This window comes from Abramis brama (genome assembly GCF_963993115.1).
Source record: "Abramis brama genome assembly, chromosome: 14".
Taxonomy (NCBI): Eukaryota; Metazoa; Chordata; class Actinopteri; order Cypriniformes; family Leuciscidae; genus Abramis; species Abramis brama.
The window spans coordinates 17,216,455-17,240,501 of record NC_139976.1 but is presented as its reverse complement, the minus strand read 5'-3'; positions in this window follow the sequence as shown (position 1 = coordinate 17,240,501).

The window sequence follows — 24,047 nt, the reverse complement described above, 5'->3', positions numbered from 1 at the left end:
GCAGGAGCCAACACACTTATTTTCATCAGTAAGACTTTTAGATAGCAGCAGAACATTTCCAGAGACTGCTGTAGCTGTACCATTTTATCTAACAAGCTCCAAATCATATAAGAAAGTACATATATTAATACTGTAGTTACATACACCAGGGTTCCCAAAACTTTTGAACAATTAATTTTCCTTGGTTTTCCTATGGCTGACAAATGGCTGAAAAAATGGGTACAAATTTATTTTACAGTGTCATTGTTATGTAATACAAATATTACTACTATAGTAATAACAGTAAATTATGCTTAATTGCATGCAACTAACCCTAAACCAAACCTTAATCCTAAACACTTAATATTGATATTATTCAGTACTTAGACTGTAACAAGGACACCTTAAAATAAAGTGTAACCAAAAAAATTATATTCACAATAGTGTTGAAAAGGTTTGGGAGATTTTTTTTTCTTCTGAAATAAATGTATTTTTTTATTCAGCAAAGACACGGAAAATTGATCAAAAGTGACAGTAACGACATTTTGATTATGAAATACTCTTTCTTTTAAGCATCCAAATGAATCAAATATTTGTGAAAAAAGAGCATCACGGTTTCCACAAAAATATATAGACTGGAGTAACAGCTGCTTTTTCATTGCAGAAATAAATTGTTTAAAATAATAATAATAATAATTAAAAAAACAGACTTCTTATGAACAGTATGTGTATATTCATTAGTTATGAGATGAGAATTTTACAGTATGGTTACAATTGAAAAAAATATAGTAGGTTACATGTTGTAAGAGAATAGAGAATACGTGGGTATGCTTAAAATATGCTTAAAATATTACTTATTTGTTTATGCATGTATTAAAATGTGGAAAATTCTCTGTGGTACCATATTTTTCATGTAACCTAGAGGCTGTTGGAAACTCTATGGGGTTGATGAAGACATTTGCTCAGTCAGGAACCTCTTCACCTTGTCTGTATCCTCTGCTTTGGGCAGTAAAGCTACTGGACCCAGAAGCTAGACCTCCTCTTGTGGAGAACACTCTGGAGGAGGGAGCATGTTCCTGCAGTGCAGCTCAGATAAATGTGTTATGTGTGCTAAAGACCGATTCCCATACCCTTTCCTTAAAGGGAAGTGTGAAGTAAAAATCATGATAAATTCTTTGCTTTCCAAAATCGAGATGCCACAGGCTTCTCTCAACTAGCTGGGCAACATGCCATGAAACAGCTTGGGAAGAGATTCTTGCATTTACTTGACTGATTTTTCAGATGTTCAGTTTTTGGTTTAAAGTGGACTGCGTGTTGAATGGTTTTGTTTGCAGCAGTAGCTTGTTAGTGTTTCTGCATAGAGCCCTATAAATTGTAAGGGTGCTTCTGCACCACACTTCAGATAAATCAATATTTTGTACAAGGCCAGTATTTAGTGCACTTACCACGGTTAACAACTGACATGTTGTTTAAAGCTTTTGTGAAACTGTTTGATGAGAAAATTATTTTCTAACTTAGTTAGGTCTAATTAAACACTACGTAGGCTGTATATGGGCTTTGAATGAAGCCTGATGCAGCTGCATTGCTATTCCTATTCCTATTTTATCAAATTAGACAGTTTAGACACTGTTAGCGATCGCCCTCGCGATCAGAGGCATAATAAGACCAATGCGACAGGAAATCCCAATTAAGGTGAATTCATTGTGAAGACAGTGCAAATCCAACAGCAAAAACAAAAAAAACAAAGAAAAAGAAAAACTACAAAAATAACATCAATATTTACAAGTTTTTGTGGGAAGGTAGCCACAACAGCAGTTGTATCGTTTGGTTAACAAACTTTCTGGAACAAGTTTCTATGGATTTGCTTCCACTTCACACAACCAACCTGACCCTCCTGCACCATGCTTTCTGGCAGCCATTTATAGTCTAGGCCACACCCTGGAATGTACCATTCTACAGGTAAGTTTTACTTTCTAACATATGTACTTCCAACCACCTAATGCATATTAAACAACATCCATAATTAAATTACACAGTAACAAGAACATGCAACTATGATGCAAAACAATGAATTAACAATTATAAACCTTGCTTTACAGGAACATTTGGAAACCCCCCCCCCCCCCCCCCCCCCAGTTACCCAACATGGTTTCTCCCAATCAGGCAGCATGTCCACCATGTTTAAATACTTTGCTTTTAAACTAATACAGGTTTGGTCACAGGTGTTTTCCAAGCAGGTAAGTTAGATATGTAATAATGTGTTACACAATTTTCAATAAAGTTTTCAAATCAAACATATTTGTGTTGTGGTTCTCTATAAAGATGAATGAACAATGTTAGCGGCTAATGATACCCAAACACGTTGTACATATCCACTACACATAACAAACAAATACACATTGTACCCTCAAATATCTAAAACACATTATACACAATACATTCAAGTATTGCACAAACATTGCACATTCACAACACTGCAGTCTGAATATCCAGGATATCAGTGTCAGTAAATAGACTGCGTTAATGCTGCACATGTTTGTGTGTTTGATATGGTGTACCTACATACAGTCCATTCATGATCACGGGTTTGCTCCGTGACAGACACCTTTAAAGGAAACTGGTTTCACATGTTTTTTTCAAGGCATTTCAATGATCTAGAAAAATTTCGATATAATCAAGCAAAGACTTTTAGTGACCACAGTGCTTATTTTCTCAGTAAATGGAGTCATTGAAAAAAGATAGACAGAATTGACACATCAATTAATTTTTAGTTTTTGTTATAATTTACACATGGAGCAGGTATCTTCCAGACATGATGTAATCCTGATGTAATGTACATGATGTAATCCATGATGTAATGACATGATGTAATCCTGTCAGACACATATAAACAGGATATTACGTAAACATTGGATTTGAATGTTTCAAAGTTATTGTTTAGCACTTTTCACCCAAGGTTCCAAAAATTATGCTTTTGAATGTTCTCTGAACAGTCTGAAACAAGTAGTAGCCTAACATATAAAAAAAAGATGAATGTGCAACTAAAATGTTTCGGAAAAAAAGTGTTTTACGAACCCAGGCTCATTGGAAAAATGTGCCTTTGACGACATTTCCTCAAAATGATATTACGTTGTGTCTTTCACGTCTCATAACACTTTCAAAGTGAAGTGTCAGTGAGTAGTGCTAAAAGCGTGTTCAGTTTTATCCAGATGGATCTGAATGTGGCAATGTTTTCTTACATTGGTTGTTGTACGTATTGCGGCACTTCTGAATTGAAATGTCAGGTGAGTGCATCGCATTTGAAAATAACATGCCATTTTAGCTTGCTTCCACAAGTCTTTGATCTCTTTTATGGTGACTCGTGTTTCAAGGGATTCGCAAGAGCAATAATGTTCCGGATGAGCTACCAAGCAAGTCTGCTACATCCAAAAAGCCACACATATATAAAACTGGTTATGTGATGCAAAAGTCAAAATGTATTAGTTTACAAATCATGTACTATATTAAAAGTGTTTTGAGTTCATAACATAGTATTGTGCAAGGAACCAAGCAAAAATAAGTGTTTATTAATCGATAATCTGCCCCTGAAATCATCATTTTTTGTGGAAAATGAATACAATTGTTGCTGTTTTACTGCCTCTAGTGTTCATTTCAGCTGGAAACTGCAGTCATTTGTATGTATTGGTAATTTTTTTTTAATGAGCCTGTGTTTTTTTTTTTTTTTTTTTTGCTACATTATTAGTGACCAGATAACTCTGAACGAACATTCTATTAACATTAGTGGAAGAATGTTTGCTCATAACTTTGAGGGAACGTATCCAGAACATTAGCCAAAGTTCTGAGAACTGGGATGTTTTGCCGCTCGCATTGAAGATGAGTGAATGAGGGAGAAACATGAGGTTTATATCTGAAAACATTGACGTAGGTAACTGTACAACTACAGAGGAAGAAGATCAAAATTAATTTTTAAAAAACAACAGCAAGATGTTTTGGCATTGTTTAATAATGCAGTGCATTTCTTATTCCAGACTGCAGAATTGGACAATATAAGTCAATGCATCTACAGTTTCAGCAAATGGGTTTCAAAAATGAGTTACTAGTTTCAGGTCAGTACAGTTTTTTTTTATGGATTTATATTATAACATAAACTGGAATAATAATTCTATTTAATTAATATAGTAAATAAATGTATCATGTCTAGGCTGCTATGCTCATATCAACATTAAAGGGTTAGTTCACCCATCAATAACTCACTGTCACGATATGGTTTTGTTTCATGTCTGTCATGTGATCCCCTGTTCTAGTCATGTGATCCTGCCATGTGTTCTGTGTTGTCATGTTGTCATTGGTTCATTGTTCACAGGTGTCCCTTGTCTAGTCATTAGTCTTGTGTGTATTTTAGCCCTCATGTTTGCCATGTGTCTTTGTCAAGTATTGTTACAAGTGATGGGAAGTTCGGATCATTTTACTGACTCTCTTGTTCGATCTCGTTCATCAAAATGAACAAATCTTTTTGAGTCATTTTGTTCATTAAAGGGGCTTTAAATGTTATACTTTTAACAGGCAAATTCCCCGAACACATCCACATACGCAATCTTGATCATATTCTGAATTAAGAAATCATTATAATGCAGTCAAAAATAATTTACAGGGAACATAAATAATTACTTTACCTTCCGAGTCTTTCGTTCATTTGTCACGTGACAGACGTCATGAACGACTCATCACTAATTGTTACCTCTAACCACTGTTTGGTGAGTTCATGTTTTGAGTTCCATGCCTTGCCTTCGTTTTATGTTTGATCTTGTTTTTGAAATAAAGCTGCACTTGGGTTCTCTAAGCTTGCCTTCAGTGGACGTCCTGTTACACTCACCCTCATGTTGTTCATGACTTTCTTTCATCTTCGAAACACAAATGTTGATATTTTAAATGAGAGATTTCTGTCCCTCTGTTGACAGTCCACGCAACTACCACTTTGTCGCATCAAAAAGTTCACAATATATTTTAAATATAGTTTTTATCCAAATCCATATTATCCAAACTTGCTGAAGAGATTTGATCACTTTATATGATGAAAAGATTGAATTTAGGCTTTTATTTAAATATAAACATTGATCAGCAAACAAACAGAAGCTCAACCAAACTTGCTTGATGCGTAAGAACAAACCTCATTGGATCTTGTAGAAGCTCAAACATGTTTCATAACACACGAGAATGAGCCTCATTGGATCTCGCACGTCAGAATGTGTTTAACAAATGAAATGTTTTAAAGTTCAGCAAATTATTTCACTTCAAAAACTAATACAAATGCTGAAAAAAACTAACAAAACAATCACAAAGAAAGAAGTAGTGAAACATTAATTGCAACAATTTCAACTAAATGATTTTGGATTTATCATTATTATTAAGTGGATGTTGCAATATGCAATAAAAAAATAAAATAAATAAATACTGCTAACAGTAAATTAATATTTAAAACCATGAATGAGTCACAGGATCAACACAATCTCATGAAAGTGCGTATCTATAGCACGAATGATAATTCTCGTATAATTTATACGCCAAAACGAGTTTTAGCGTTCAAATGATACGCACTGCAAACCCCTTGGGTAGGATTAGGGGTGAGGAGGGCGTGCATATTACACGCCATAAAGTGCGTATCATTTGCACGCGAAAACTGCGTACCATATTTACGCTAAAACTCGTTTTGGCGTATAAATGATACGAGATATTATCATTCGTGCTATAGATACGCACTTTCATGAGATCGGGCTCCACAGGATATACAATGTTAAAAGGCTTAACCAACCCCCTTAGGCTATAGCTCTGTTTTTATGTCTAAGTATACTGATCATCCAACATTCACACACACAATATATATATATATATATATATATATATATATATATATATATATATATATATATATATATATATAGACCTTATGCGCCAGAGAAACAAGCACACAGCCATCTTAAGAATTTTGTGTTTGAACTTCTGTTTTTGCGGTAGCTCTGTATATTTCTATGGCTATTGCTGTCGAAGAGTAATTAGCTGGTGAAGTGGATTAACTTGTAAAGTTGACGAAAATGATCATGAGCATTGTAATGTTTGTCATAACAGATGGCAGTAGACTGGGAATATTTTAAAATGAACGGCTCATTCATAAATCCGTAAGATCTTACCTTCATGCGGTGGAAATACAAACCGGAAGGCAGAACACAAGGAGCGCAGTGCTGAGATAGGCCTGGGCTATACAAGGTCTATAGAGTTTTTCGAAATGAAAATTATTCTGAAGAAAAGTGCCTTACAATTTCATGATGGCAAGGAAGAACTCTCTAAAATGTTTTGGTAAGAAACATTGGGAGGTATTTTAGTATGGTAAAATAGTAAAATATCACCAACTCTCCAGACATTCAGAATATTGTCAAATTTAGCCCTATTCGCACGGGATTAGTATTACCCCTGGAGCTCTGTAATTAAGAAATTACCCCCTGACGTCTGTGTTTTTGGTGGCTCATTCACACGGGCAAATAAATGTTCGTAATTCCCTCGAGTTTACGGACTTTACAGCGTGCGCCCACCCATTCACACTTCACAGCTGAACGTGCTGAAACGAAGATCGCGCTGCAGTATTGCAATTCAAAAAAAGAACTTATTTAAAACCAATTTATTAGAGAAATATATTATATATATATATTATAGAATATCATATTATTGTATAAATATATATCTTCTTTTTCTTTTATTCTTTGTCCATATTTACAACAAGCCTGCCTGCAGGTATTATAAATACCGAAACGTCGCGATAGGCTTGTTTTTCTATTCATTTTATTTGGTTTATTTCATTTTATATCATTTTTACTCTTTCACACTTTGATTTCTTGAGATACTTACAGGATGGACGTCTTTAGAGGCCGTGTGAGACAAAGAAATGCTCCACGATACAGAAGTTACACTACCACAAAAAGCGTCCAAACTTTCCAAAAGAGCTTCCATGTTGCGCCAAAATACCTAATTTGACGTTTCCATGACAACGGTCCGAGGTGAGCTTCCGGATCACGTCCGTAGTAGTAGTTTGTTTTCTCTTTTGCAGCACTTCATAGTTTTTATTGGAGAAAAACTATAATCGGATTGGAGTAGAGCATATCGAGAGATTTTATTGTTAATATAGTTTTAATACAGACGTAAAATGGACTGTTAAACGGCCCATAATGGTTATTACGTTCTTTAGGAAACGATAGGCTCACAGAAAAACAGCCCAAATCACAGACATGGGGATTCGCACGGGACTGGTATTATCAGAGGACCCCTGTGTTGGCCGAAATACGGTAGGTAATTTTCGGGGGAATTTTTACAGACATTTTTACAGACATGGCAGATTCGCACGGGATAAAAATCACAGACGACCTCTGCGATTATTACAAATTACCGGAGGTCCCTAGGTAATACTAATCCCGTGCGAATAGGGCTTTAGTCATAATTGAATAAGCCTTTTGTTAATTGAAATAAAATTAAATATTTACACAACTTTATCATCTCAGAATTATGGAAATGGACATCGTTTAGCCTGCATAATGTATAAAACTAAAATATTTTTTAGCATGAAGGCTCTCTCCTTGAACTGCCACCTTAACGTGGTGGAGGGGTTTGAGTACCCGAATGACCCTAGGAGCTATGTTGTCCGGGGCTATATGCCCCTGGTAGGGTCTCCCAAGGCAAACAGGTCCTAGGCGACGGGTCAGACTAAGAGCGGTTCAAAAACCTCTTATGAGAAAAATTAAACCGAGGACCGTGACGTCGCCCGGTATGGCGCAGCCGGGGGCCCCACCCTGGAGCCAGGCCCGGGGTTGGGGCTCGTATGCGAGCGCCTGGTGGCCGGGCCTCCCCCCACGGGGTCCGGCCGGGCTCAGCCCGAAGGAGCGACGTGGGGCCACCTTCCCGTGGGCTCACCACCTGTAGGAGGGACCGTAAGGGGCCGGTGCTGAGAGGATCGGGCGGCAGTCGAAGGCGGAGGCCTCGACAACCCGATCCCTGGACACGGAAGCTAGCTCTAGGGACGTGGAACGTCACCTCGCGGGCGGGGAAGGAGCCTGAGATTGTGCGTGAGGTTGAGAGGTTCCGACTAGAGATAGTCGGGATCACCTCTACGCACGGCTTGGGCTCTGGAACCACACTCCTCGAGAGAGGATGGACTCTTCACCACTCTGGAGTTGCCCATGGTGAGAGGCGGCGGGCTGGTGTGGGTTTGCTTATAGCCCCCCAGCTCAGCCGCCATGTGTTGGAGTTCACCCCGCTGAGGGCTCACAGGTGGACTCGTCCATCACCCAAGCTGAAGTCACCGAGGTAGTCAAGAAACTCCTCGGTGGCAAGGCACCGGGGGTGGATGAGATCCGCCCTGAGTACCTCAAGTCTCTGGATGTTGTGGGGCTGTCTTGGCTGACACGCCTCTGCAGCATCGCGTGGCGGTTGGGGACAGTGCCTCTGGGATGGCAGACCGGGGTGGTGGTCCCTCTTTTTAAGAAGGGGGACCGGAGGGTGTGTTCCAACTACAGGGGGATCACACTTCTCAGCCTCCCTAGGAAAGTCTATGCCAAGGTACTGGAGAGGAGAATACGGCCGATAGTAGAACCTCGGATTCAGGAGGAACAGTGTGGTTTTCGTCCGGGCCGTGGAACACTGGATCAGCTCTATACCCTCTACAGGGTGCTGGAGAGTTCATGGGAGTTTGCCCAACCAGTCCACATGTGCTTTGTGGATTTGGAGAAGGCATTCGACTGTGTCCCTCGCGGCGGCCTGTGGAGGGAGCTCCGGGAGTATGGGGTCCGGGGTCCTTTACTAAGGGCTGTCCGGTCCCTGTACGACCGAAGCAGGAGCTTGGTTCGCATTGCCGGCAGTAAGTCAGACTTGTTCCCGGTGTGTGTTGGACTCCGGCAGGGCTGCCCTTTGTCGCCGGTTCTGTTCATAATTTTTATGGACAGAATTTCTAGGCGCAGCCAGGGGCCGGAGGGTGTCAGGTTTGGTGACAACACGATTTCGTCTCTGCTCTTTGCAGATGATGTTGTCGTGTTGGCCTTATCAAACCAGGACCTTCAGCATGCACTGGGACGGTTTGCAGCCGAGTGTGAAGCGGCTGGGATGAGAATCAGCACCTCCAAATCCGAGGCCATGGTCCTCAGTCGGAAAAGGGTGGCTTGCCCACTTCAGGTTGGTGGAGAGTTCCTGCCTCAAGTGGAGGAGTTTAAGTATCTTGGGGTTTTGTTCACGAGTGAGGGAAGGATGGAACGGGAGATTGACAGACGGATCGGTGCAGCTTCTGCAGTAATGCGGTCGATGTACCGGTCTGTCGTGGTGAAGAAAGAGCTGAGCCGCAAGGCAAAGCTCTCGATTTACCAGTCAATCTACGTTCCTACTCTCACCTATGGTCATGAGCTTTGGGTCATGACCGAAAGGACAAGATCCCGGATACAGGCGGCCGAAATGAGCTTTCTCCGCAGGGTGGCTGGGCGATCCCTTAGAGATAGGGTGAGAAGCTCGGTCACTCGGGAGGAGCTCAGAGTAGAGCCGCTGCTCCTCCACATCGAGAGGGGTCAGCTGAGGTGGCTCGGGCATCTGTTCCGGATGCCTCCTGGACGCCTTCCCGGGAAGGTGTTCCGGGCATGTCCCACTGGGAGGAGACCCCGGGGAAGACCTAGGACACGCTGGAGAGACTATGTCTCCCGGCTGGCCTGGGAACGCCTCGGTGTCCCCCCGGAAGAGCTGGAGGAAGTGTCTAGGGAGAGGGAAGTCTGGGCATCTCTGCTTAGACTGCTGCCCCCGCGACCCGGCCCCGGATAAGCGGAAGAAGATGGATGGATGGAGCATGAAGGCTTTTTGAAACAAGGTTTATGACCCAAAAACACATAAACTGGTGTTGTGTTGGAGTGCCACCTTGACCATGCTTCATTGTTTGACAAGCTGGACAAGTTTGATGTTGTTTACAACAGCACAGTTGCAGAAAGCCAAAACCCTGAAATAACTATTATGATGTGTATTACTATAAAGCATAGCTCAGTATATGCACAGTCTATTGAACGATGACTGTGTGAACAATGTGCTTGGACACAATTTCTTTATCTGTCAATATCTATCTGTCTGGTGAGGGATGTGAGAAGAGCTGCACCATCTAAATGTAAATAGACCAAAACCAAAACAACTTTGCTGCATCTAACTTTACAGCTACCAGAGTAAACTACAGTACAGGACATACATGGTGTGGTTCTAGTTCATAAACGCCAGAGGAGAACTGCCCCCCGACTGAGCCTGGGTTCTCCCAAGGTTTTTTTTTTTCTCCATTAGGTCACCTGATGGAGTTTTTCGGTTCCTTGCCACTGTTGCCTTTGGCTTGCTCAGTTGGGGATATTTGGGATATTTAATTTAATTAATCAATCAACAATACTATTGATCAGCATTACCAAACGTGGACATTTTCCACTAGAAACAAGCATTGATGTATTATTTTAATTTAATACTGTGAAGCTGCTTTGATACAATCTGTATTGTGAAAAGCGCTATATAAATAAACTTGACTTGACTTGACTTGACTTGACTTGGTTACAAATATAGAAATACTGACACTGAAATACAAATATTAGTGCTGTCAGTTGATACAATTTTTTTGAAACTAATTAATCGCTTATTTTTCTGTAATCAATCATGATTAATCATATAGTAATACAATATATTTATGTCATCATAATTTCACATTGAATCTCCAAATGTTGAAACAACATAAAGATGGTATTTTAAATATGTGTTTAATGGCACTATGTACTATGAATGAAGGCAGTATCACCGATATACTACCTCTGATATCTCTATTAAATGTATGTTTCCCTTCAATTTTAGCCATTAATTATATCAATTACAATATAATTGAAAGCCATTATTTGTAACATTTGTGTGCTTTAAAAATACAAGAAGTTTTAACCTAAGTGAACTTAAAGCCTGGGACACACCCGACTGATACAGCCGACTGCAAACTAGCGCCTGTGTCGACGGCCTGGCTTGGTGTGTCCCGGCATTAAAACAATACATTCACATACATTCACTATAAATTGTATGTGCTTAAAATATAAATTGAATATAGATTAATCCTTATTCAAGCTACAAAAGTTAATCAGTGAAGAGCATTCTCATTTTCTTTTGTTCTTTGATTTACATCAATGTAGGGCTGCAACTAATGATTTTTTTGATAATCGATTAATCTGTCGATTATTATTTTGATTAATCAGATTAAACAACGCATTCTCATCCTAGGGCGTTATACTGACGCTTTTGAAATTTCTTCAATATCCGACGCAAAGGGCAGCCTTTAGCGTCAATATGAGACGCCGGTTATGGGTAGGTTTAGGTCTGGGGTAGGTTTAGGGTTAGACCGCTAGGAGGCGCCTCCTAGACTCATATTTATCTGCGTCTCATATTGACGCCTAAGGGTGCCCTGTGCGTCGGATATTGAAGAAATTTCAAAAGCGTCAGTATATGACGCCTTGGGATGAGAACGGGCTGGATTAAAACCTGCAAATATTATTCATTACTTATTCATTCATTACTATTTTTTTTATTATTATTTTTTTTTTACAAATTTAAAATGAATTTTAATTCATTATTTTAAACAATATTATTCCACATCCTATACAATGCTGTCCTTCAAACAATGTGTAGTATAAAGCCTATGAAACGTATCCATGTAGGCAATGCTGTACATTATAAGCAAAAAAAAAGGCTTAAAATACAAACATTTAATTATAAACATAAAAACAACTGATTGCTTATATTTTAAAGTAGAATTAAAAATGACAAATTAAAACAACTGAATTAAAAATGATAATAAACAAAAACAAAAGCACAAAATCTTAACTAGTATGATGTATGAAGTACTCACCTGTCTGAACATAGTAATTATATTACATTAATGGGCTATAGTGCCTTTACTGTTACTGCTCTCAGAAATATGATTGCTCGTGTTAGATGTATATTTTAAACCTACACTTAATTTCTAACAAAAAAAAAATATTTTTTTCAAAATGTGTATTTTAGTCAGAATTATTGCACTCCTATTTTACTGCACTCCATCTGTTTGACATGCATGCGCCCACCGGCACTCGTTCATTAAACACTGAAGTTTAAAGGGATAGTTTATTTAACATTAAAATTAACATTAGCCCATGATTTACTCACCCTCAAGCCATCGGTGTATATGACATTCTTCAATTATATGATCAAAAATAAAGTTTTAAAACCGTATTATGAAATGTTATGATTTTAAATAACTTTTATATTTTAATATATTTTAAAATGTAATTTATTCTTGTCATGGCAAATCTGAATTTTCAGCAGCTTTTCTCCATGCTTCAGTGTCAAGAAATTCTAAAATGCCTATTTGGTGATCAAGAAACATTTATTATCATCAATGTTGAAAACAGTTGTGCTGCTTAATTTTTTTGTGTGGAAACAGTGATACACTTTTTCAGGATTCTGTGATGAACAAGAAGTTCAAAATGAGAGCATTTATTTGAATATAAATCTTTTGTAACATTAAAAATGTATCCTTGTTGAATAAAATTATAAATTTTTTATACAAAATATATATTTTTTTTACTGAAGTTCATCGCTATACTCAATTAATCTAACCTATAACTGTACAAAATTCTTTGTAGAATCACAGATTGCAGCAAAAAAAATAATAATAATAATTTAAGAGGATCAACATAATGATGTGATAATTGAGACCATAAGTCACGTTTAAAATGATTATGTCTTTTAAACGTGACTTTATCACCATCGCCCTTGAATAAAAATAGAGTGGTGATAACTGATTATTTAATGACTAGTCTTAAAATGCTTTTTCTGAAATGAATGCATGTCTTTTTTCTGAAACAACAAGAATTTCTTAAACTAAAAGACAGTGGAAACAAGAAATGGGGGTCTTTGCTTGGACCCACAGTATCTCAGAGTTTCTCTCTCATATTTCTCACTCTGTTATGACCATAGACTGTAAAAAAAGATGGACGACGCCCCTTCGCTCTCTTCCATTGATGAGAACTGAAGCCGCCAGAGTCCCGATATGGCGCTGACATATTGGAACTTGAGTCTGCGCAGTAGCGATCTCGGGACCAGACATGCGCAGTAGTGAGCAGGAAGTAAAGCCGCGAAATCAACGCTCCGCCCTCACTCTCGCAGAATGCACTCAGGGAGAGTGGATTCTGCACACTTTTAAAAAAAATGATTGCAGTACGACAAGAGGCTTGTTAAAATAAAGTAAATACAATCTCCTCAGTCCTCCGAAGATCCCGAAAAAAATGTCCGTTGGTGCTTCAGTGACTACTTCGCTCGAGAACCTGTCAATCACAGCTGTCAATCATGACGTTACACCACCGCATCACGTAACTAACTAAAAAACAACTTATTTTTGAAACAAACACTTGAACTTACATCAGCATGATAAAAACGACAGCAAATGAAAGAAACCATCTTTGGAAAAGAGATATTTGAAGTGTAATTTAATTGTTTAGTTGGTCTCACGTCCCGTTGAATAACACGGGGAGGCGGGGCTTATGACCTATACTAGGACCAGTCACTGGGGGGCGATCGAGACGTTTTGGCTTCACTTTTCAGGGCTTGTGCGGCACGCTTGGTTATGACCAGTTAATGCATAACAACCAAGCACAACCCATGACCAGGCCTTGTGGGTAAAATTGAGTATTTTCTTTGAACTCTGTGGCCTGAATAAGATGGCTGCATGATAAATATTGTGCATTTAAGAACTTATTTGATTGTATGTGTGTGCACATTGTTGTATGAGTAAGCGAAGAGCCTCTAATAAGATTAGTACTTCAGTATTTCACAGAAAGGCACATCCTTCCAGGTTAAGATGGCACACAGTGTAAACAGTGTTACAAGCAAAGATAAATTAGGTCGGGTGGGAGGTTACGACAGTTTGCCATTTAAAATGCATACTAAATTTTTATGTGAGTGCTTTATGAAGTGATTTTAATCATAACCACAAGATAGCAGTCATATTTCGTGCCTGAGCGCAGAGCATTTGTTTTAAAGCTGTTGAACAGAGTTATTAAGATAAATTTCCTCTGCCTGTAAATCAGGGCAATTAAGATGCACCAAGATCAGTTCTTTCCTTTAATCTCTTTCTTTGTTTCCCTATGGAAAATGCAGAAATGGGATTTTCTTTTTTCTTTTTTAAAAGCTGATGCTATCTTCTTTCCAGAGGCCATGTTTAATAATTAAAGGATTTAGAAAATGACCAAATATGTTTCATTCAGCTGTCAAAAAGTATCTGGCTCTTGGCTCAAATCAGTTACTCCTTTGAGACTTAAAAAGTGGCATGCGGCTTCCTGCAGAAAATTATGTTTATGTTGAACCAGAGAGGATAAAATCACAATTATTCTGGTAAAAGTGGTGCTGTATGATTTATATAGCACTCAACATGAAATCATGGTCCCTGTTTACTTTCTTTAAACAAGTTCCTTTTCTTATAATGGAAGATGCATTGGTTCATGTTATTACTAAAAAAAAAAAAAAAAAACTGTATTCAGTACAGTTATAATAGTCATGCAGAACTGTTTTGGACTATTTTATTTGAGCTATTTTGGTATGTACTGCCCACTTTTATTTTTCCAGTGTTTTCCATTCCCAAATCAATTCCCATCCTCTCACTGAATAACCCTTTTCACTCAAAAATGTAACATTACTAAAGTTGATTTAAACTGGCTGCAAATGTTTATTTATCTATACAAATGATCTTTTATGTCATTTAGAGAGACAAACAAAAATACATATAATTACATAATGCATAATAAAAGGATTAAACTGCAACCAGTCTCTGAACAGCGAAAGCTACTGTATGGTATCAAATTGCTGTAAGGCTTCAGAAGCTTGTGTAAGCCCCTTTATGTTGATCTAAAGCTCTAGAAAGCAGATGCATATAATATTGGAGCTTGTGGGATACATCATATTGTATTGTCTCTGTGTTCTCAAGAGGGATTTGAGAGGCTGAATCCACGGAGACAGTGTTCCAGATGCACCATGCCTGATGACATCAGAAAGGACGTCAGCATGGCACAAGTGTATTTATGAGAGCAGGTTTCGGCTGTGTAGACGCTGAGTTTGAGCTGCAGCAAAAACAGTAAGTAGTAGGTCAATGAACTCGTTTGTAGTGGAGATGTAATTAAATCAGATCACATCCTAGCTCTAATCATGCATTGACATGGAGGTGTGATATGCTTTTCAGACTGTCTTTAAAATACAGACAAAGAGAAAAAAAATGAAGTGTGTAATTTGTGTTCCATCAAGCAGAATAGGCCTTTATGTATATTTAACTCTTAATTCACCTGATTAAATTGCTGGATGTTGTCAATTCTCTGTAATATTGGTTTCTTGTAATCTTTCCTATTTGAATGCTGAATCCAACTATATCAGGTGGTGAATCACTGTCTACCCTAAAATTTGTAGTTTTTGAGCTAAGCAAAGCAACAAACTACTCTACAGAAAAAATAGCTAAGCTAAGCTGAAATCTACCCTTAAGAGAAAGTAGCTATACTACAAGCTACATTACAATTGCTACATTGATGTTATTTCATTATTTTCAAAACCGTCATTTTCACTCGATCCACTCTGGGATGCCTTCCCCAAAAGCATCATTAGCCAAGATCTGTCATTAGCAACATAATTCAATAATTGAGTATTTCCAAAAACCATAGTTCCAACCAACTTTCACAGTTGTGTGCGTGGAACTAGTTCCAATATATATGGTTAGAAGCATAATTTCTTGTTTGTATGACATGTACAGTAGACTTAAAGAGGCTATATATAAGAATTGTTATGTAGTAATGTTTTTTTTTTATTGCCAATGTGTTAACAGCTTGTAACGAAACTTAAAAAAATGCGACCTTCCCCGACTTCCTAGGTTGTCTATGAACGCCTTTTGACCGACTTTTTTTATGTGAAGGACTTTGGACGTCTTTGCTGGAAAAACAAAAGAATGTGACATTTCTGCATGTTGTCCAAAATTACACATTAAACTAATGCTTATACAATGTTCAGGTAATGCCAAAACAGCCATTCTGTACTGTAATTTCAATGTGTCAAGCAAAGAATAGGGATTAATTCAAACTATAGTCTCACATAGTCAGATATAGTCTATAGTCTCACAAATACTTAATAATAACACTGTCATAACAGTGTCATTTTAATGACCTCATCTGTCATGATGCCGGGGAACACAGAGCTGTTGAAAAAATATCCACATCACTATGATCATATGCTTTCTTAACTGCTGTTCCCTTTTGAAATGGAACACTGCGTCTGCATCGACACTATGGGGAACACCATTAGTGTGACCAGTGTCTGAAGCACGTAAATTCACACAACAATTTAATTGGCTGACGACAGTCCATGATCCTTCAGATATTATTGTGAATAATGGGTGGACCAGCAGGAGCCAAAAAGTTTGAGAACCACTGTTCTATTCCATACAAATTTAATTATGTATTTTAGTGTTTAACCCTCAAAGACCACAATACAGATCCATCTCCTTTCTGGCGGTATATAATAGTTTTGTATTTGGTACAGAGTAGAATTTGAGTTATTAATCCATGAAAATGTTAACCCACCTTCACGGAGTGATCACATAATCATCAGATGGGTGGTTTATTTTCAATTTCCAGTTCAAATTTTACGTAACACTTTAGTTTAGGGTCCAATTCTCACTATTAACTAGTTGCTTATAAGCATGCATATTACTAGGATATTGGCTGTTTATTAGTACTTATAAAGCACATATTAATACCTTGTGCTGCATGACCATATTCTACATCCCTAATCATACCCAATTCCTACCCAATACCTAAATGTAACTGCCTTACCAACTATTAATAAGCAGTAATTAGGAATTTATTGAGTTTGCAGTTAATAGTTAGTTAATAGTGAGAATTGGACCCTAATCTAAAGTGTGACCTAACTTTACTATACGGTTTCTGGAAACAATCGTTACTTGCTAGTTAATTTCTCCAATGATTTACGTTAAGTGAGCGAGTTACTCTGTTGAATGGGAAACGCAGCCCTGATCAATTCAAACTAAAACTAACTTGTGATTTTTTTTTTATTCAGACCAGTTCGATTGACTCATTGAAAATTACCACATCAAAAGAGTTATTCATTCCTGAATCGTTAATGAAAGCTGCGTAGTTTGATGCTGTTGATAATATCTCATTACAAATGAATAGCTTTGCTACATTTAGCGATGCTGCTGCCCATTATGTTGCTGCTTATTTGCATAAAGTTGCATTACCAACTGTTTCTATTACTCGTGTCTTCAGCTGTATTTAAAAATGAACAATGTCAGGTCACTTTGTCACTGTCATTGTGAAATCCCCTTAAGAATCCAGATCTCGACAGGATAGTCTTAAACTGGTATAGAAGAAAGTGTTTTAACATCAAGCTTCAAATGCGGAGAGGGATCAGTGTCAACTTCAGTTTGAATCTGTAATTTTAATTTGCAATGTAATTGAATGATGAGTCAAGAGGCATTTCCAGTATAGCCCATCATGTATGATACAGCTTACATCTCTTCGTTATGAGGGAGACCAGTAACAGAGCCGTGTGGTTTGGCAGTGACTCACTGATTTCAGGATATCTAATGCGAATTGTCAGTGTGCTCTCCTATTCAATAACACTGCTCATCCCTGAGCCCCGAGCCTACGTTATCAACAGAGAAAAGTTAATAGCGAGTTTCCTTAGTGGTCGTCATGACGACCAATGTTAATATGCACAAATGCAGGTTTGTCAGTGGCACTCTGCAGTAAACTACAGGGGACGCTAAGTCACATGCGGTCCTCTCTGGTACTGTCACAGTGTGTGATTTGAAATCACTGTGTACAATCAAGATGTGTTATCAGTGAGTATCAGTGAGTCACACTAGAGTTCTTACTAGATCAAGAAAATATGATCATATAACACCGATTTTATCATCACTACATTGGCTACCTATAAAGTTCCGTATTAATTATAAGGTATTGCTACTGACTTATAAAGCCCTAAACGGCTTAGCTCCAGTCTATTTAACGGATCTTCTATCGCCCTATAATCCATCGCGCGCTTTAAGATCAATAAATTCGAGGCTTTTGGTCATACCTAGGATATCCAGATCAACCAAAGGAGGGAGAGCATTTTCACATTTGGCTCCGAAACTCTGGAATAGTCTTCCTGATACTGTTCGTTGCTCGGACTCGCTCTCCCAGTTTAAAACTAGATTAAAGACGCATCTTTTCGGCCAGGCATTCATATAATATTGTTAATCTTACAGTTCAAACTACAATCCGGCCTCTAGTTCATGCCAGAGGAGAACTGGCCCCCGACTGAGCCTGGGTTCTCCCAAGGTTTTTTTTTTCTTTTCTCCATTAGGTCACCTGATGGAGTTTTAGGACACCATTAGGTCACTTGATCGAGTTTTTTTCGGTTCCTTGCCACTGTTGCCTTTGGCTTGCTCAGTTGGGGATATTTTGGGGATATTTAATTTTATTCTATCAATCAATAAATACCACTAGAAACAAACCTTGTTGTATTATTTTATTTTAATTTAATACTGTGAAGCTGCTTTGATACAATCTGTATTGTGAAAAGCGCTATACAAATATACTTGATTTGATTTGATTTGATGTGTTAGCTACAGAACCCAGAACATTGGACTATGACTTATTGGACATCATGTTTAGAATTCCTCATTTTTAGGTTGCTCTGAATAAAAGCATCTGGAATATAAATAAATGTGTTGTCCCGCCATCGCACCGAAAAACACGTCATCTGAGAAGAGATGTTGTTGCAAGTTGGAGGGAAAGTTATTCTGATTAAAGATAATGATGTTACATGAATAAAAACATAATAATAATAATAATGTGCACAGATACTGCAATATTCAATAAATAAATCAAGGATTGTGCATTTTGATTTCAAGGTGAGTTTTATGTTAAAACACTTTTTTCTATCTTAGTTTTAACATGCAGATTTAAATAATTTCTTAGTTAATTTCCTTGAAAATTTTAAAACACAAACAAAGTTTTTGATATTCCATAGATATTTCTATCATATTTTTAGAGTGAATTCTTTTGGTCATGATAATCATGTAGTGAAAATCTGACATTATGACAGCCCTATAGTTTGAAGAGTCATTCATTCGTTTGGTGATGTTAGTAGTACAGAAACTACATCATCTTTACATGGAGAATTTTTGGGTTCAGCACTCAAGATGGGTTCAGCTGTTAACACAGTCAGGATAGACCCACTTCTCTTTGGTGCTTGCTTAGTATTGGTTTTATTGGTGGCTAATATGATGTGGAATAAGCATTTGGTGGATTTGGCTCAAATAAGTACTTTTTTTCATCCACTAAGAAAAATACAGCTTTTCTCTCCTTGTAATCCTCCATTCTAACCTGTAATTAACATAATGAAATGTAGTCCAATAAATTCCCAATATGTTCCCTGCTGCTTCTTAATTTGTTAACAATGGTCCTGTTTTTCTCAAAACATTCTGAGCTCCATTTGCAAGTGTAGTGTAAATCATTTGGTAGTATATATTTACCTTTTGTCTTTCTTAATTGAATTGACTTGCATTATCATAGGTTTTGGACGTAATCTATAATTTAAAATGTAATTTGCACAATGCAAATTATATATGCATATATATAAATATATTTATACATAAAATGTTATAAATAACAAAAACATAATATAAGAACTGTAGTGGATTTTTCCCCTAAACCCTGACTATCTAGCATCTACAAATCGACACTTAATAAATAAATCTGTCGCGTCTACTGATCGACACCGAGCGTCTACAAATTGACACCTAATAACCTTTATACTCTAGCTCTTTGCGTCTTCCGTCGACAACTGGCCGAGTCTCTTACCCTAACTTACTTGCTTCCCTAAACTGACCTGCTGCGCAGCAGAAATTAACAGACAGACATCAGCAAATGTCCTCTAAATGCTTTAATAACGGCCGTGAGAGTCTTCGAGCAGTTCTCAGAAAAACTCTCCCAAGAAGAATCAAGGCCGGAGGATCTCAAACAAATTCCATTGAGAAATCCCACCATAAAACACAGATACAACAGTTTTTATAGAAAGAGAAAACAAATAAGACTAACATGTCACCTTCAATATGATTGGTTCAATTGGTTCAAAAGCCCCAACCTTTTTCCTCTGTCACTGGCACAAGCAAACTCTGTATTAATGATGACTTCATTTGTTAATCACAAGATTCTAACAGACTGTCTAGTTTCATTTCCCAAATATGTTATTTTTACACACACACATGCACTCACAAAAAGTTTTCCATTGGTTTTGTACAGTACATCCTGTTCCATTAAGGTTAGATGTTAGAAACATGGTTAGTTTAATATACAGTTTAAAATTTCTACGACAGCACTTTTTTTTTTTTTTTAAATACATCTGATTAATCCAAATAATATCTCTATAATTTGATTCGGTATTTACTTTTAATTACAACATCTTTCTTTCTTTCTTTCTTTCTTTCTTTGTGCGATTTATGAGAATAGTGTGAGCAGAGCTCCATGAGTAAAAGTGAAAATGATATCTCAATGATATGAGTGCGCATTCTCATTAATGAGGGGATGCGTAAGACTGCAGCCAAGGACTGCTGTCCTTGAGAAAATTATGGAATTATGGAAATAAATGGCTTCAGCATTAACCTCTGCACATGGGGAGACTAGAGGAAGCAGTTTGCGTGTTTAGAATGGCATTGTGTTTGTTTAGAGCCAAGTATAATTTTGATTAATGATGTCATCAGAAACTCCATATCCTGTTGTAGTTTGACTTTCAAATTTTTTAGGTTTCAATTTGTCTGTACAAATAACTAAATAATTGTTTTTTCTAGTCATTTATATTTTCTATATATATATTTTTTATTTCAAACAGCTTAAAAGATGATTGAATAATTTGACTGACTGACTCCACCATAACATGTGAAGTCAGAGTGCTACTCTATTTCGAGATTTCGTCACTGTGCAATCAAACATAAAGTGACTATCAGCCCACAACTTTGCAGGATAATAGCTTTGCTGCCATTCGACTGAAGCTATCTGCTGTAGTGAAGAATTAGAGCAATTTTGTTGGCTGTGATAGAGGGGTTATAGTCCATAAGAGTTATCAGATACTTCTGCCAGAGGAATTGTTTTTTTTTCTTTCTTCATGCCTCAGTCTTTCTGTGGTTCCATCATCGGTGCAAGTGCGTACGTAGAGGTCACAAATTAATTTAGGACACACTTCATGATTCATGGCTCAGGTCAGATCTCAAGGCATCTCATCTGCCTCATCTCATTTCCAAGTACCCACGTTGAACTCGTTTAACTTTAAAAATTCTAATTAAGCAGTGATAGCATAATCTCTGATTTGACATCATGCATCAGCAGAATCAAAGGGGAAACTGTATTATAGCCCTGAGTCTGCTTTGCCTACTCAACTATTAAAATATCCATGCCTGCAGATGAGAGCACTGTGTAATCTTGCATTGCTGTTTGTCATTCACTATCAATTATGTCACCATACACATCAGTTAGTAAACACTTTTCCATATCTAGGGGAGCGCTATGAAGAAAGCAGTGCGACTGTTGCAAATACTTCCCTTGAGAAATGATTTGCATCTAGCTACGGCAATACAGCGTTGATTTAGTCGGCGCAGGAAACATGAATGAGTTATTACCATGTCTGAAAAGGGTTTTAGAGGCTTAGCTGGAGCTGTTATGTGAAGGTTTAGGAAATGTACACATATGTTAAGGGTTAAACAGTAATAGGTTGTGAATGCATCCCTCAACTACCACATTTCTTTAGCTCTTTTATTGGGCATTTCATGGACTGGCTCCCTCACACTAAAGTCTGAGAATCGCTTCCAATTTATCATCTAAAACTCACGTAAAGTTCATATTTTAAAACACTGTAAATTTAATAGAACTGATAAATGTAATCTTTAATAAAAACATATAATACTGTGATGCCCATTCTCTTGTACCATTTAAAATGGTGAATTTAGGGTCACACTTTATAATATGTATAGTTAATTTGTTAATATACTGTAGTCTCTACATTGTTAATATATGAATAGGCTATATACACATGTAATTAACACAATTATTATTGTTGAATTAGCTCGTAGTAAAGGAATTGTTAATTGGTTATTATGAGTAAAAAGTTCTTTAGATTAGGTCAAGAAAAAATGGGAAAATGGCATTAAGTGCTTTAAACCAACCTTTATTAGACCTTGATTACATTAGTATTAAGAGTTCCTTAAAGGTGAACGAAGTAACTTTTTTTACCTTTACTGAACAGCTTCGGAGTCATTGGAATGGTTATATTACTTATTTCGGGTTGAATGGTGGTCGTTTCGCACCCCCCTGGTGCCCGTGAGCGGAAAATACGCACTTGCAACTTTGAGCCGGCGGGCCGCCGGCCGCCGCGTCAGGAAGTATTGCGTGATATCAGGTCTCGCGATGTAAACAATTGCTTTACGGCCAAAAGAAATCTGCTAAAATGCTGTCATTATTGCGCTCCCTCACGCTGTCCGAACCCGAATGAAGAAGACGTTTTAAAGAATGTCCCATCTGCTTTGATGTCGTTGATCTATAGCCTCTGGTGTCTGAGAATCACCAACGAGTTTTTACAACAGTGTTGTCAAATATCTATTCCGAAGCTGTGGGGGGAGCTCTAGAGAGAAACCTGCGAGCAAAAAGCGAGAATACAGCGAAGAAATCCCGAAGCTACTGAGTGCTGCTTTAATATATCCCTCAATGGCATTGGCTCTCAAACTTTTTAGAGGCATTTAACATCCCTCTGCGTACCCCCTCTCTTCCACTTAGATTGCATTCACACCTTTTTCATTAAGGGACAATATTTGCCCCATTAAATAGATTTTTTCCAGTGCATTTTTTTTACCTTTACAAATACCTTTATAAAATAAGTAATACTTTAAATAAAAAATGTTCAATAGAGAAATATGAAATGATGGTAAAAACAAAGTGATACATTTAAATAGTAAATTAAAGTAGGTGGCAGTAAGTCACTGTCTTAATGAATGAGTCATCGAGTCATTCATTCATTTAGTAATGAAGCAAGTAGCTGTATTTATTAATGGGTCATTGAATCATTGACTCTCACGATTCGTTCAAAGCTGCAGATTCGATCATGAAAAAACGCTGTGTGTAGCAGTTCTGCTGTGGCTTTCGTTGGAACTATTATTTTGTTGCAAAATATATAAAAAAAAATACTAAATATTACCCTTTCGTTTGTTGAACTGTTGTATAAAATTTATTCTTGCTCGTATAATCAACATTAAAAACAAGAACTCACTTGTGTGTGGTATGTTTTTGTATCGAAGAGTGTTTGAATCTTAAATCGATCGCTATGCACAGTCTGTCTATATTTGTTCTTCATGCTTTATTACTAAATCCCCACTTTTACAAAGGTACATTGTCGAGAACGGCAGTAATTTACGCGGATTTGCTATGATAGCAGACGTGTGTGGATGCAGTCAGTTTTGAACACGAAAGATGAGGTAATTTGATTCAAAACTCAGCATTTTGTTCGCTCAACAGAATGTTTGTGGTGGAATCTTTCAAATTCTTTTTTTTTTGGGGAACTTTGGGGTCCCTGATAATATATCCAATTTAAAATGTCAATCACAAATGGTTCCAAATAATTGCAAACATCAAACAACTACAACTAACACCTCATGGATAAATGTTTCTCACATTTCATATAAACATATAAACCAAACAAGCAAACACACACAGGTACACATGCGCACACATACTCTGCTGACTGACCTCTGACCTCCTAGCTGTCTCTCAAACCTGATTCAGGGATCCACTGATTATGGGATCCATCTTCCTGACTCTCCTCAAGCTCACTGTCCTCACTGTCAGAGGGAATGACCCTCACTGTTTGCCAGAAAACACTTTTAGCCAGTATATGAGCTGATAGGCATGAGTGACCAAACTACATTTCCC